We start from the raw sequence: 16,795 nt of genomic DNA, 5'->3' as shown, positions 1-16,795 counted from the left end.
TTTTAACCTTTGGTTTCATTTTTGCTGTGAAGTGGCCTGTACAGATGTAAGGGAAAACACAGGGTTATGAAGAAAGCGTAGGAGGAACAATAGCTTGAAAAAGGACACCCGACCTCGACTTGGGAAGAGTAAAGTATACACAAGTTACCCGTTACGGCATTAGTCATTGTAAAAGCACAGTATTTTACCACTTGTAGTGGCGGAAATGCTTGTGTGAGAAAGTTACAGTATGATTGGCATTTTAAATGAAGGAAATTCATTAGCAAAGAGCCATTTTTTTCTGCCGTGTTTAATGCACATACCCTAAGACCCCTTACAGCTTTTCACACCATAGAGCTATTCACAGAAACTCTCTTTCATCTCGGCTGCATCTATCTCTCCATTCACACATAGCTGAGACAGAAATGGCAGCCATCTCTAAAATGGCATTTAGTGTGAAGACAAGACTCATTACAACCCTCCTTTGATCATACTGCATTTTACAGAAGAACAATACGTACTTGTACTTAACATTTCATGCTCTCCATCTTTCTTTCTCCTGAAAGTCAATTTGTCCTCCTGCACTGCTTTGGCAAGAAAAAGCCATCTGAAGGCATAAATGTAAATAGAATATAGGTCTGTGGTTTATGGGAGGGAGCCTACGCAATAAACAACAAAGGGCCTATGTATTACAGCAAAAGCCTACGCTAAAGGGAAATCGCACACTTATACGCAGTGGTGTTTATTTGTATTGCCATTGTGGGCCGCTCTCTATTGCCGCATCACTGAACTACAGGCCTGAGAGGAAGTTTCCAGTGCGGTTATCATGATGAGGGTCTTGGAGTCCAGGACGTTCATGCAGGAAGCTTTAAACACTTTTTCATTTTATGTTCTATTATATATTTTGGAGTGTTTTGGGGGTAATAACTATATTTATTTACATACCCAGGTGAAAAATAAATATATTTAAATTGTGCTTTTTCAGACACACTTAATATATTTATATTATACTGTACTAATTGCATATTAAATGTATTATTTTGAAACAACTTTAAGTATATTAAGTGTATTTCAAGATATGCTTAAGTTCAATTTTAATCTATTTGTAATATATTTAATATATTGAAATTGTGTTAAATTGGAACCACTTTAAGTATATTTAGTGCAATTTAAGTGTATTTTTAAAAATACATTTAAAATGTACTTTTAATACTTCATGAACTACAGGTAATGTGGTTCAAGTACATTTCAATTGTATTTCAGCTCATTAGAAATGCATTAGCATTACACTACTAGTATATTATATTATATTTATTAGTATTATATTTTCAATATATACACACACGTACACTTTGATATTTAGAAACCTTTAATGTATTATATATTGTGTACATTACAAATATTCATGAAGTACATTTAAAAAAGTACAGCAGCATATATACTTTGGTGAAAAAAACAAAAACAAACATACTATTAAATGTATTAAAAATGCACTTGAAATACAAGTATGTTTATAGTATTTTTGTATTACTACAAACATACTCAAGTACATTTTAAAACATTATACAAAAAACATAAATGAAAAAAAGACTGAAATGCTATGGAAGAGCCATCTTATCCATTTGTAGAACATTTCAGTTATACCTGTATTACTGAAAAGTAAAGAATTTTGCATCAATGAATAAATAAAAATTACAATGCAATTTTCTGAAGAAAAAAAAACATGTAAAGTGAATAGATTTGTGTGCAAAGACTGAAGATGATAAAGTTCAAGCAACAGAATAGGGAGGGATAGAGGGGTTTTGGAGGTGGACGAGGAGATGATGTAGGGATGGTGAGAGGCAAAGGTGCGGGATGATGGCAGGATGTGGTGAAGGGATGGTGATGGGAGGATGAGATGCGGCTTAGATGGTGTTTGGCACATGGCACAGACCCAGAGCATCCCAGTGCTGACAACACACGGCGGAGTCGAGGGAGGGAGGAGCCAAGATGTAGATGGTGTGGCTGCCAACATCTGGGGGCCGACCGATGGAGACAGAGCTGGTGGATCCGAAGGCGCAGACTAAGGGCCAACGGAGCTGAGCGTCGTCGCAGGTTCCGGAGACCTGGGCACAGCCTAGTCAGTAGTGCCTTGCAGCTTTAGAAAAAAAAAAAAAAAAAGAAACAAAATTAGATTACAGATTTTTACATGAATGACTGAAAAGAAGCACAAATTAGCTACCTGGAATGGGCACATTGCTAACGTTTTTCTTCCAAGATTGACCGAATCCCCCTCTATTAGGCCTGATTCAAAAATCTCTATAAAAGAGGTGAAATGACATTAAAATATACTTACTATTCCTTTGCATGTCTCTGCACTCAGATTTCATTTTGTCTTCTATAGCAGCTGATCTGAAAAACAACAAATGTTAATATTTCTTACACGCACACACACAAAAAAGGCAAATGATGATTGATGATTTGTTTTCTATTTAAGAATGACAGAACAATGTACCTGGTCGGAAATATAGTCAAAAACCTTACCAGTCTCAGCAGTTTCAGATGTACTGTATGCTTTTATAAGCAACCCTTCTTACAATTTAATCTTTGTTCTTATCTGTAATGAGAAATATATATATTAGAAAATAAAGTCATAAGGTTGTCAAGCTTGAACAAATATAGACACCAATCAACCAACACTACCACAGTTGGGTGGTCAGCTCAAGACAAAGTAATTGTATGTTCATAATCATGGTTTTTCAAAGATCATTAACCTCATTACAATGAAGCCAAATTGTTCAGGAAATCAGAAATAAATATACTTCATGTTGCAAATAAAAGAATGTTAATGTTAACTAATTTTATTTTATTTTTTTCTGCCAATGCATGTGTCAAAAACATGACTGGTACAGACAAATAACGTTAATTAAATACAAATCTTACCTGAAGTCACAGTGAGGTTCTGAAGCCAGACGCCATACACGCTCGCAGAAGCTGGTAAAAATAAGAACATACTGCTTTATGCCATGGTCTGTCTGAATACTGTATTCTGATTGGCTGGCAGGTGTTGAACTGCACAGGTAGTTCCAGGTCAGTTTAATCACGTTCTATATTAATGCGCTTCCTATAAAGATTGGTAACCATAGTAACATACAGTTGAATAGTAATACAGACGAAAATAACCGTCATTTTTATCGTTCCGGTCAAATATTGCAGCACAAATATTATTAACATCTTTAATATGTGAATGCTGGTAAATGACCATGGCATAAACGGGATAATCAACGGCTAGCTGTGCATTAAACGATTTGAATGCACTCCGCTGCGCGTCGGGTGGTTCTTCACCTCCACGTCATGCATTCAAATCGTTTAATGCACAGCTAGCCATTGATTATCCATTCCCTTACATATTTTCTAATTAATTTCATAATTCCCCCAAAACAATTTGAATTCTGCCATCACTCACCCTTAAGATGCTCCAAACCATCAAAGACTTTCGTTCATCTTCGAAAGAAAAGTGGAGATATTATAATGAAATCTGAGAGATTTATGCTCCTCCGATGAAAAGATTCATCAAAGATGTTCACGTTTCAAAAAGTTCATGGCAAAAAGACATCGCCAAAGTAATCCATATGAATTGCGTGGTTTCCTCCAAGCACCCTAAAGAGACACGATCGCTGTATATAATATAACACTGTTTAAATTTAGACTTATATTCACATTCAAGGGACATTTGCACGCACATCATATTTGATTTACGAAGCTCTCTGCTGCGAGCTCATTATCATACGAACCAATCAGAGCCGTTCAATGGCTCTGGAACCAATCAGGTTTAGTCTGCGTTGTTTGAATTTAAACACAAATAAACGTGTTTTTTTTTTTGTTTGTTTTTTCTCATTTCAGATATGATGTTGAAATCCTCGTGGGAATTTCAGAAATGTATATTAGAAAATAAAGGCTTGAACAAGTTTATAAACACCTAGCTTCTTACAATTAATGTATCATGTTACAGCCTAATCAATTAAAGTAGCATATTAAACAACATATTTTAAATACTGCAATGGTTAATAATATTTGACAAAGGTTTGTACATTGTAAATGTAAAAAATATTTTTCAAAATATCGTACTTTTCCAAATATTAAAATTATAAATACATATTTAAAATATAACCATGTGTAGGCCTACTGCAATATAAAGTACATTAAAAACCTACTAAAAGTGTAATCATTTTGTTATGTTCTTACACAAAGTACACACAAAATATATTTTAAGTAAGAGTAACATAAGTGTGTTTTTTGTAAATACACTAAAACGTCACCAAAAGTATGCTTGTGTTTAGTATATTCCTTAAAAGTATAACTAAGCATATATTTATTAACATAGTATTTCTACTATACTTTTTTAGAAATATAGTAATAGTGTGCTTGTGTTTAGCATATTCCTTAAAAGTGTAATTAAGCATATATTTATTACCAAAGTATTTCTAGTATACTTTTTATAAACACATTAAAAGTAGGCTTCTGTTTAGCATATTTCTTAGAAGTATAACTAAGCATATATTTAATACAAAAGTACTTCTAGTATACTTTTTAGAAATATATTAAAATGCAATTTAGTATATTTTTAATGCACTTGAAATAAGCATGTTGGGAATACAAATGTATTATAAACATACTACTTGAATTTCAAGTATATTTTTAATACATTTAATACTGCGTCTTTTTCACCTGGGTATACTTAGGGTATTAATAGCAAGATAAGTGTTGAAATTTGGTGTGAAACTCACTGACAATGAGAATAGAATGTTGAAAAAATTATATTAAAGACTTATATTAAAGGAGATTATATTAAAGCAATTCTGATGTTTCCGCAATTGCAAGTTTATATGTAGGAATTCTGACTTGTTTCACGGAATTGTGAGACATAAACTCGTAATTGCAACTTATAAAAGTCCAATTCTGAGGGAAATAGTCATTTCTTACAATTGCGTATTATAAGTCAGAATTGTGAGATATGAATTGTGAGCTTTTATCTAAATTCTGACTTTATAACACCCAACTGTGACTTAACAACTCGCAATTCTGATGCAAATTTGTACTTAATGCGTGCAGAAGTAGTGACGAAGTCCAGCTAAAGATACACTGAAGTATATTTGATTGTGTTAAAGTGGAACTATTGCAAGTATAGCCTACTTCAGGTACACTTTAAATATATTGCATTTAAAGACAGATCATACTATCATCATCAATTAAAACACATTTTAGGCTTAATATTAAGAAATGTGCATTGTGCACAAGTAGTACTCCAAGTAAAGTTTAATTCTAACTTTTATATCAGTAAATATTTTAATAGATTTGAACAACTCGCAATTTTGACGTTTCTGATGTAAACTTGCACTTGACTTTTGAGAAAAAAGTCAGAATTGTGAGACAAAAAGTTTCAATTACCTTTTGTATTTTTTATTCAGTGGCAGAAATGGGCTTCCATATGTTGGTGAGTTTTGCATGTGTATGCAGTTAATGTGCAGTGTGTCATTGTGTTTGCGGCGTGTGTGATGGTGATCAGAGCTGCTGCTTTAAAGGGTCACTCCTGAAGCGCTCATGCTTGACTTTCCCTTCTGTCTCCATCACTCTCACTCTCTCTTGTTTATCTCAACAGTGCTTAGAGAAATGACATCCGAGAGGGACGCAGACAAACATTTGTCCAGATGAGCTGCGGTAACAGGATTGTGTTTAGACAGGAGCTTCTCTCTGTAGGGAACAAGGTGACAGTTGATCAGCTCAAGCACACTTAATGTGACGCAAACTAAGATCTGGGGATGTAAATGTTATTCAGTGTTATCGGCCAAACCGTGCGTGCACACAAAGGTCGACAGATCCTCCCTCTGTAGTGATGACGTCTAAACCACACCATGTTATTTTGAGACAGGTATATTAGATGCATGTTGGCAGTGTTTCATAACTTGTTTACTGAGACGCTCTCATCGCATCTGCCCTATAGATTTTACTTGTGTATTTATAGACTGGACACAAGAACCACATGAGGGAGGAATCAGTCAAAAGTTTACTCAAAATTTCGAGTTAAGTGCAGTTAGAAATGCTTGTGTTGTAAAGCCAAAGATCTAACGTTCTAATGTACAGTATTAATTTTGGACTTGATTGATGTAACTTTTTAATTTCTATCTAGCATTTGAAACATGCTTAAAATCACTCATAATGCATAATACTGAAACTTGTCAAGACATCTTTTTTGATATTTATTTTTTTCTGACAGTTAACCTGCACCACTTCTTGTAACCATAGAAAAATAACCTTAATGGTTTTTAAATTTCTTTATGCAAAATGTAATTTCTTTGATATATGAATGTGAGTTTCACCGATGTATTGTTGACATAATATCATTGATTCGTCTTACTGTTGAAATGTCTAACCTCAATGTAGATTCTCTGAAGTAAAACGCTGGAGGATTCTAAGAATGAACCACATATGCAGAACTTTCTTTGTGGTTCTGATGATTCATCCACCCAGGCGTGAGTTCACGTCGATGACTAGACTGCAGCTCTAACCAAATTCAACTGGTATTACAGTAATGTTCATGCACACGCTTTTAAACAGTCAAACAATTTTCTACCTACCTCAAATGTTTTTATGATTTATATGGGCTCAAACAAAACCACATTCGTGCTCATTTTACAGAGAGGAAAACATTGGGCAACAACAACATTTAGCTTTAGATATCACTAAACAGTGGGGTTAAAAGATAAGAAAAGATGGCATCAGCTTCAAGGCTTTTGAGTAATGTGATCTGGGTACTTCATCAAGGTGAACTCTTTGTTCAGAAAGACGAATTGTATTTTAGGTACACTAGATAAAGGCTGCACTTTATTCTTTGTAAAGGAGTTCAGACCTCAGATAGGCTCTCGTCTCCTTTCCTTTGGTATTTTTTGAAGGTGGAGGCTCCTTGTCTTTGCTCTTTGGTTGGTTATTTAAGGAGTTCCTCACCTCCTGACCCCAGTCCTGAGAGACATGCTCCAGTATATACTTCTCCAACAGGGGGAGGTCAAAACTTAGAAAGTGGTAAATGCACTCCTGTGCAGGAGATGGGGATTTTTTTTTTTCTCCTTTTTACAGAAATGATAGAATCAGTGGAAAGAGATCAACTGATTTCTCTGGTTTGTATTTAAATTTAGGAGTAGTAGTGAGAGTGATTGGTTACCAAGTGGTTTACAATTATTAAACGGAGGTCCTTTCAGCAAGTAGCGCTCCAAGAGCTTTTCCTTGAATGGTTTACAATTATGTTTAAGTTGTTTAATGACAAAAAGTGTATTTTATTGTTACTCTAATATGCTGTAATACTGATTAATTGGGTAACTTGAAAATAAGTTTTAATTAAAGTCTTTAATTAAATATATATTTAAATCAATTTGACTAAATTAGGTTATGTCAACAAATACTGGTCATATCAGGTTGAAAAAAAAATCCTTGAAGGAATCAACTTGAAACCAGGCACCAATAGAAACTCCCTTTCTCCTTTTTTTGTTCTCAAATATGAATTAAATATTTAAAAAAAAATATAGATTTCATATATATTTAAACAAATGCTATTATCTTGTATTTTATATTTTATTTATTTGTTTGTTTATTTATTTGTTTACTTTAAATTTACCCTTATGATTACATCCTCCATCATGGTCAGATGCTTTTGCTAAGCTTGTCGTGCTGCATTTTGGGATTGCTTAAAATTTTACATAACATTCTTATGGTATCTGTTGTTATCGTCAAAATAAAATTCAAATGTAAAAGTAAATAATACCAGTGAGATTATATTTTAGCACTGCTCAACATAAATTTGCAGAAATTTCAAAACTGGCCCATGCTGGATTGGTGCTGGTCTAGCTGGTTGACTATGATAGCCATGCTGTTCACCAGTTGGTGAAGTTGGTCAGCCAGATGACAGACTGGTTGGCCAAAGGAAGTCATACTGGATAGCTAGTTATGAAGCCGGTTGAGGACCAGCATGTAAAACACAACATATGTTGTTGTTTTTAAGAAACCTTCTCTGTCTGCAAGTTGTCCAGTTTTCAGCTCTTCTTAATTTTATTTAATGTTGAGAGTGCAGATTACGCCTCCTGCTAATAGCCGTGTAAAGACATCAGCATCTGCTGCCTCTGATCCAGGACCAGTGTCGAGTTACGTGCTAATGGATCCTCATTACTGCACAAAGAGGGTTCAGTGAACTTCAGATTCCTGACGTATCTCAGCTGGCAGTTGGGTGATAATCTGTAAACTGTTTGTAAACCCTGATTCAGGACCACACTGATTACATCTAGACTCAGATAAGATGAATCGTTCCTGTCGAGTTTATGTCCCTATTTACGTTGAGTGAATGGAAAAGTGCAGCCTGGACATTCTGTAGAATTTCTGTAGACTTTTTTTTGTGAACTATCCTTTAAAGAATGATTTGCATAATAAGTGCTTTAGCCAAACCTTGCAGAGCAAGCTCATTGGCTCGAATAAGTTTATGTGAGCTAACTGTTTTTTAGTATAAAGTTCAGTTTGATGTTCTGTAAATAAAATGTTTTTTGCAGCCGGTCATTAAGTGAATGATCTGTTTTCATCCGCAGATGTGACCATTTGCATTTCCATATGTAAAAATCCTTTACAGAACGTTCTGTAATTATGCCTTTTACTCGCCACCGATTCAGACGAACTATAAATCATGCAAAACACAACTGCGTCTGAGGAATGTGAAACGGTTTGCCCCACTGCAGACACAGACAGATACACAGATGCTAGAACACACACACTCTCTCCTCTTACATGCTCACGCACTCCGGCACTTATATACTGTCCTTTTGTCTCGTTTCACGTCCCTCAGCTGTCCGCTGTCACTCACCCCATTTCATGCTGCTGTCACAGGACATTTTCCCACAAATCTCCCATGCACATGTTCCCTGTGACAGTTCACACACGTGCCAGAAACACACAGCACACACATTCAACTCTTGACGGGTCTGAAGTCGACATAAAATCAAAATTGACCCTTTGACTATTTACTACACGTTTCTGGTCTTACTGTGAATGATTCATTGGCGAACATTATTCCAAATAATTTTTTTGTCTTCGTAATCTTGCTCTGCCTCTTTCGTTGACGTCACCTAATGTTAACCAACAGCCAATAACTATTGTATGTTTTAGAAAAGTCTTAGTCTGGTGAGAAAAAGCCTGCTTTGTATGATCCAATAAGTTTCTGAGGAATAAATTCAAGTCCCATCCAAATTTTTTCTCATTAGATATTTTATTTTACTCAGAAAAACATATTACAGAAGTAAAATGAGTTGTGCATATGGGTATCTATGTGGCTCTCAAGAACAGCATTTGCAAGACATTTTTATTTTTAAAAGCATGCAGGGGAAGTTTGACACAACTACATTTTCTAAAATTACAAACAGCATATGTTGATTTGATAATGATTTTTTTGAATATTCAAATTTAAATTTAAATTTAAATTGAATGAACGTGCTGTGACGTCAGACATTCTGAATCTGTGTGAAATTACATTTAAATTTCCATTAGTGAAATCACATTGAAAATAATTTTTATTGATACTTTATCGATATTTTAGTGGAAAACAAGGCAAATTTACATGAGAATCAAAGCAGCGTAAGATATTACGAATAAAAATGTCTTGAATTAACTTTATTTTTCTTTTCCCATTGGCAAATTATTAAGTGTAATATTATATTAAAAAACTATTTGCCAGTGGGGTAAGAGAAATGCAGTGCATGAATTTAGACAAATTAGTGTTTTTTTTTTTTTGTTTTTTTTAATTATTATCTGAAAACCAAATTTCCTGCAACACGCTTGAGCATTCGAGGAACTATCTGAACATCAAGAGAATTTTATCTGACCGAATTAAAACGCATATCCAGAGAGAATGTGCTCGTGTCACATGAGAATTCGTTCTGACTAACCTCTGTGATAGGGTTCTGTCTGTGTGCCACATGGAGAATACAGAGAAATCCAACTTCTCAGAAGGAACTCCCTGGAATGGAACAGAGTGCATATAATGCAGAGCCAAGACTTACTACTATATTTGTATTCCTGCGTTTTTATCAGGTTGCCATTCATACAATGACCTGATCAATCCAATTCACTTCACACACACATGCACTCCGAACTCTTGTTTGTCCTCTTCACAGAAAGTCATCTGGCTTGAAATCATAGTGATACGTCAGCCACCAAACAATCACCCATTCGCGCACATGCATATCAATCAGCAGGGAATGTAAACCAAGCTTTGCTGAGTACTGTAATCATGTTCCACTGAACTTTGTCCCAGTATTTAGTAGGACTTCTTGGTCCCTTTAATTCAGTGACATGTGTACCCTATGCATACTTGGAAAGATGTTGATTTTAATTGGTAAAACCCTTTAAATTAGAAATCTCAAATATTATTGTACATTAAAATAAGTAATCAGGAGTTTTTATATATATATATATATATATATATATATCATAGATGCAAACTGCTCACCTTTTTTGAGATCAAAATAGGTTACTTATGAGATTTGTGCAGATCAGATGAGAAGGGGGTTTGTTTAATTACAACGTGCTTTTGCAGGGTATTGTAGCCAATCACAGGAATCTCTGTTGAAAGCAATGGCTAGTCAGAGGTGTTTTCTGTATGTTAGTCAGAATCTAAGATGGAGTGTGCCCTGATGGCAGCGGAAGCCCCTTGTCTACACAAGTACTCCACCCGTTTTGTAGCCCCGTGCCTCACACAACAAACTCTTGGAAAAATGATACAACTTAAAATGCTTTTTATGAAAGGTCTTTAAAGAAAACATTGATTGGTTGGCGGTTGAAAAGATACAGTACTGGAAAAGCATTTTCGTATTTTTGTTTTTCATTTGAATTTTACAGATCGCAGAAACCACTTTTTGAAATTGAGTACCAAATGTTGGGGAGATAACCATTTCTTTATTTGATCTAGTGTTTTACTTATATGTAAATGATTGTGCAATTGATTTTTTCGCTCTGAGCTCATTTTTGTTTTCGCAAGTAGAGTTCTACACGCATAAAAAACATACACACGGTGTAAATAAGAGATTGATTGTGTAGTTAGTCATTGATTATATCATTGAGTTTTCGCGTGATAAAGCTCAGTCAGTTGCGCTATAAGAGGAGCCCTTTGCTCGGTTTCTGAACATATAAGACTGAACATCCACGTATACAGTTTCAGGAGTGACAAACGCGAGTGTAAAAAATTATGCGCGTGAATCCACTAAATTGTTGCGCCAGTCATTGGTATGATTGACAGTGATAACTGTAGCAATGGACAGAACGAACTATCTGACAAACCGATGTCAAAAATAAACTTGTGCATTAAGTGATGCAGAGTAAGATAACTACAGCAGTAACAAGTCTCTGTTGGCTGAATATATTAAGGATAGTTAAAGATAAATTAAAACAATCTTTTTGTTGTGTCCTTTTTAAGGCAGTGTTTAAAAAATTAAGATTTTAAATGAAATCTAAAAATATTTCAAAATATTTAATGCATTATTATTTAATTGTACTTGCTATACTACTTAAGTACAGTACTAAAATTTGTTATAATAGTCATTTTATAATAAATCCAAATGCAAGAAGTCAAAACTAGGGAGTGGAAATGGAAACTGAGCTAATGAGTGATCCTCTGCTGCCATCTACTCGATATAATAGTAAATTCGTGTAATTGTCATCTTAAAAGTCTTTGTTTTCCTCCAGGATTTTTGGTGTCTTTGTCACCTTTCTCACCTTTGATGTGTTTGCATCCCTGTATGTATGTATATGTGTGTGTGTGTGTGTGTGTGTGTGTTTTCCATATATATATGGAAAAGTATTAAAATTAAGATGATGGCATTGCAAAATAAAGATGTTTGGGAGCAGACTGTTGGTTTTTGACTCAGTTTTTCCTCAAGTAAGTTTACAGCTGCAGTATGGCTTATATAATAGCTTTAGGTCTTTTTAGGTCTTGTTTAGCTAAAGAAAAAAAGTATTATTGAGAGAAATTATGCATATAATTTTTAAGGCATGTGAGTAGGGTAGAGTGGCAGAAAACGCCCCCATGGGGTAAAATGTCCCCCTACTGTTTTTCCCAAAATAACCACAAGATAAAGTCAAGATAAATTTTTATTGTAACTATGGCCTACATTGACGAGAGTGATGTAGACGTTTTCACCATGACGCTTACACTAGTGATGTACCGGAGAGAAAACGGATTTCAAATGACCTAATTTTCAGCAGTAAGAAAAAAAGTGTTTTAAAGCTTGTTGTTTTGTAGAACATCACAGTTATATATGATATGAGAACAGTAGGGCCTCTAGATAGGAAGTATGTGTTATTTAATAAAAATAAAAAAATATAAATTTTAATAATAATTTAATAATCATATATATATATATATATATATATATATATATATATATATATATACATACATGTATATATACATGTGTGTATATATATATGTATGTTTTTGTTTTTGGTTTTTAAACATAGTAAAACACCCCATATGGCATTTACTGTAGTTATTCTGTTCTGAATATCAAATCCTTTGTTTTCCATCAAATATATTCCAACTAATTGGTTGAATAAAAATATTTGGATTTTATATTTAAAAATTGCCTCATTAGCATCAGGTAGCTAGCCAGTTAGCATCAGGTAAGAAAATGTTTCAAATAGGCTATTATAATTTTGTAATTCATAATTACGCGTTTTCCCCCCACTCTACCCTATATATATATATATATATATATATATATATGTAACATCTTTATTTTGCAATGCCATCATCTTAATTTGAATACATTTCCACGAAATAATCCCCTGTAGGCAAATTTCTGTGTATCTTGTCACATTCCTGTGTTGAGGAGCTTATCATGTTCTTCTGATCTCTGCAGCTGTAGGAACAAGCTGAAGAAGTTGAGAAATACATGCTGCCTGTTTCCCACTGGAATGAAATCTCATGTGATAAGAAATTATAAAGAAACCGTAATCTTTACGTGAGTTTCATGACAATTAAGCACATTTCACCCCCAATTCCCATTACAGTAATTCATCTGGAAATGTTCTTTTAATTATTCCCACTATTCAAACGTCACCTAACTTTGCAGTAAGGTGTGTAGGGGGTTGAAACAAACATTTGAGACCACTGAAGTGTGTCTAACCACCTGTCTGCAGTGAGACATTTGCACCTTTGCAGTTTACTCATATCAGTCTTAAAACTCCCCCTTTATTTGTTTCTCCACAGGCAAAACAATGAAAAGCCCCCTCCGTTGGAGAGAGAGAGAGAGAGGGGGATGGAATGAGAAAGAGAGCGAGTGAAACCGAGTGAGTCATGAGTGCAGCTTTGAACAACAAGGGGAAATCCTCCTATTGAGGGGCATGCGCTGTGGAAACACTGCATCACTCATAGAGGTAACGGAACTGAGGCCATACACAAACCAAAACTTTTAGCCATTTATCTGGATACCGTATGACGTTGTGTCATGCAAAACGGTAGCACTTTTAATAACCGTAAACTGTGATGCATTAGCAATGCAAACTACATTTCCTGAACATTTTCATATTCAAAGAGGATTTAAAAAAAACAATAAAATATGGCATTTAAAGTGCATGCACAATACGTAGTGCTCTTTATCTTTCAGATTAATATGCATGTTCTTATCAAATGCGGTTTGAATTCTTCTTGGAGCAATTCAAATTTGTGGTTTTTCACATTAAAATACTCAAAGCTCATCAAGTAGTCAGCGCAGCCTACACAATGGAGCTATTTAGGGAAATTTCACATGAATGTCATATGTAGTTATTCACAGCGTACTTTCTGTTGTAGTACTTGTGCTAGCACTTCACTCACAGGAAAGTCAGGGGGAAGCTCCCCATCTGGGTTTAACATTAAAAAGGAACGTTTCCTGTTGCTTACCAGTGCTTCTCTCACATTGTGCTCATTTGCATGATTTCCACCCTGATGTTAAAAATCAGGGGTTGTAGGGCCCCAAGAGCCACAGTTACATCATATAATTTGCTTTTGTTCTGCTTCAGCAGAAATCACTATGAAGATGTCAACAGGAAGTGCATGTAGTTGAATGGCTGAAAAGGGGATGAATATATATATATATATATATATATATATATATATATATATATATATATATAAAACTTTATTTTCCAAACTGTTATGCATAGAGGTGATAAAATGCTAATGATGAATACATTTGATGATAATGATTATAAATTTGCTTTACACTAATTGTAGATAAAGATTCCTGTAGTATATACCAATTTAATGCATGAACATGTTAAAAAAAATTAAGTATTTCTGAGAAGCCATGAAAATTACTGATAAAATGGGACTCATTGTGGTCATTTTCAGCATAGCATAATAATTTGGCACAGCAGTCATTTAAGGAAACATCTAGGATGCTTACATCCTGTACAAAAATAATGAAATGACGTTCATTAACAGCTGGCTCAGGATCAAAATCAGATCTGAATGTCCTTAAAATGTGGGCTTTTGTTGCACTGGCTGAAAACAGGACAAAGCTGACTGGTGTTTGTTCAGGAAAATGAGCTATATTGTGACTAAAAGAGCCATTTTCTTTCCTGTTAAATGCAGCGCCCCCCAGAAAAGTGTTTTGACATTTAAGTCTGAATGTTATTGCATTAGATAATAAATTTTTGCAATACATTATTTTTGTTTATTATCATAATTGTAGCCTGCTGTATTTTATCTGCATCTTATGACTGCTGTATTTTATCATCTTCATTCTTTTACATTTATTTTAACTGTTTAATGTTTCTTAACAATAGAGTATAAAACATTAAGCTGAAATGTTTGCGCTTTACATTTTGTCCATTTAATGTGTTGACAACCTCCTTTAAATCCATAAAGTTGCATCTTATATGCAAGCTGATGTTTCAGCAGAAATCAAATGTTACTGCATTTTAATTAGGGGTGTCAACGTTAACGCGTTAACGCATGCGATTAATCAAAAAAATTTAACGCGTTGATATTTTTTTAACGCAAATTAATGGTTTGATAAGGTTTGACCCCAACGTCTTGCCGTCATTGCAGCGCGGAAGGTTATCTATCGTTGTGTGATGAGGGTACAGCGAACCAGTGTTGCCAGGGTAACGGCACAAGTGGGCTACTTTTATAATGTACCGCAGCCGCCCAAGGTGTAAATAGACAAATAAAAATGAAAATAGATCCTTTTATTAATGTGTATTATACTTGGAATGTATCCCTGGCCACTTAAAAACGGAGAGGTGGTTGTAACATCACAAACAACGTGAGTTTCAGCAGAGCAAACATGTTAAGGCTTTTACACAGCAGAAATAAATAATAAATAGCATATTTTAACAACAGTAAACGACCAAATTCCACATGTGATTGCAAAAGGAAGTTATTACAAACACTCGATGGTGGTTTGAAGTGAGTTCTGAGTAAAAGTGTACTATTAATCTCATAAATTGTCTTATGAAGCATGATGCTAATATTAGCTCTAATGCAGCTGCAGAACAGGTCCAATTCTTCTTCATAATGCATTTTGTCATAATACTTCACGTAAGGTCGCAAGAAATGTTTTGTTGTATTTATTTAGAAATACTTTTGATAATAGTTGGGTAAATGTATACTGGGATTGAAGCGATGTGGCTTGGTAAACGTTTTACTGCCAGTTTAAAGGCTGATAATGGCTGAATAAAAACAAAAGAATAATGATAAAACAATAATAAGGATTATGTCTCATACCTGGCAGAAGTGTGAAAGGTTCTGTTTCCTTAAACTAGCTTGTCATGCATTTCTTTATTTCAACACATTTACAGGTAAATCCTAGTATTTTAAATTTGCAATTGATCATGATTAATCACAGTCCATGACTGTGATTAATGCGATAAAAATTTTAATCGATTGACAGCATTAATTTAAATAGACAGAAGTTTCAAGTGTGAAATGTCTGGTTTAATCAGCGGATGTCTTGACACAAAGATGGGTTTAAGGGTATTTTATGAGAAAGGCACACTCTTGGCTATTTTGCTGAAATCAGAAGATTGTGAGTAATCCACCATGTGAAGCTCCCAGCCTTTTACCAGAAGACTTTAAAGAGTCTGTGTTCCCATGCATTTTTGAGTATGTTCTGATCTACCATCAGTTCAATCATCTAACCAAGTCTGACTGTGCATGACAAAAACGTCGAACTAAAAATATCAACCACCACCAGTAAAGCTGGTCTGAAGATGAATGATCTGTGAACCTCTGAGACTTTCAATAAGCTCATGATCATGATGTGGTGTCTCATGATTCCTGTGTATCTGCAGAGATTCAGATCACTTACTGTATCAGTCGGATCACGCAGAAGGTAGAGATGAGCTGTCAGACACCAACACTCGTAAAAGGGGAAGCCCCCTAGCAAAAACAAGACTCATCATCTGACATACATGACAGAAATGGAAGTTTTCGGCTCAAAAACACCCACCCATGAGGGGCCCAGGTCAAATTTAGCGCTCACTTCTGATAGTGACTGAAAGTGAACCTTTTTACAGGGGTGTAAATGTGTTTTCTCTCTTAATCTATCTACTTCACTCATGCAAGACAAGTATCAGTATTATTATTAGTCATGCTTAAGTTTAGTGATTTGAGCAATAAAACGGCCAAAAAAATACAACAGACTTGCACCGAAGGGAGAGAAATGTAGTGTCATATAGTGCATGCACTAAAAGTATCTAAGAACGCCTTAGCAACTGCATAGCAACGGCCTGGCATCATGACTGTGAGTTTTGCTCTGGCAAACGT

General features: G+C 34.8%; 2 long non-coding RNA genes across 7 annotated transcripts in view; one reads left to right on the top strand and one right to left on the bottom strand.

Moving 5' to 3' along the window:
* The window catches only part of LOC131542298 (uncharacterized), a 64,294-nt gene that overhangs the window by 37,195 nt on the left and 10,304 nt on the right, over positions 1-16,795 (top strand). For 4 of the 5 annotated variants that reach the window (XR_009271690.1, XR_009271693.1, XR_009271691.1 and 1 more), the window contains 2 exons: positions 12,903-13,004; positions 13,253-13,419. This is a non-coding gene — a long non-coding RNA (uncharacterized LOC131542298). The remainder of the gene's footprint in view (positions 1-12,902; positions 13,005-13,252; positions 13,420-16,795) is intronic. The other variant, XR_009271689.1, reaches the window with a different exon arrangement.
* LOC131542299 (uncharacterized) lies at positions 1,426-16,499 on the bottom strand. 2 transcript variants are annotated; one of them, XR_009271695.1, is made up of 6 exons: positions 16,338-16,499; positions 5,407-5,709; positions 3,425-3,618; positions 2,902-2,952; positions 2,315-2,575; positions 1,426-2,116 (listed from the first exon to the last, which is right to left on the bottom strand). It is a non-coding gene; the product is annotated as an uncharacterized LOC131542299 (long non-coding RNA). The 2 variants fall into 2 exon arrangements; XR_009271694.1 differs by lacking the exon at positions 16,338-16,499 and adding an exon at positions 9,933-10,184.

The sequence above is a fragment of the Onychostoma macrolepis genome, chromosome 06 (genome assembly GCF_012432095.1).
Source record: "Onychostoma macrolepis isolate SWU-2019 chromosome 06, ASM1243209v1, whole genome shotgun sequence".
Lineage (NCBI taxonomy): Eukaryota > Metazoa > Chordata > Actinopteri > Cypriniformes > Cyprinidae > Onychostoma > Onychostoma macrolepis.
Note: the sequence above shows the minus strand (reverse complement) of the source record. Positions and strands in the feature narration are given on the sequence as shown.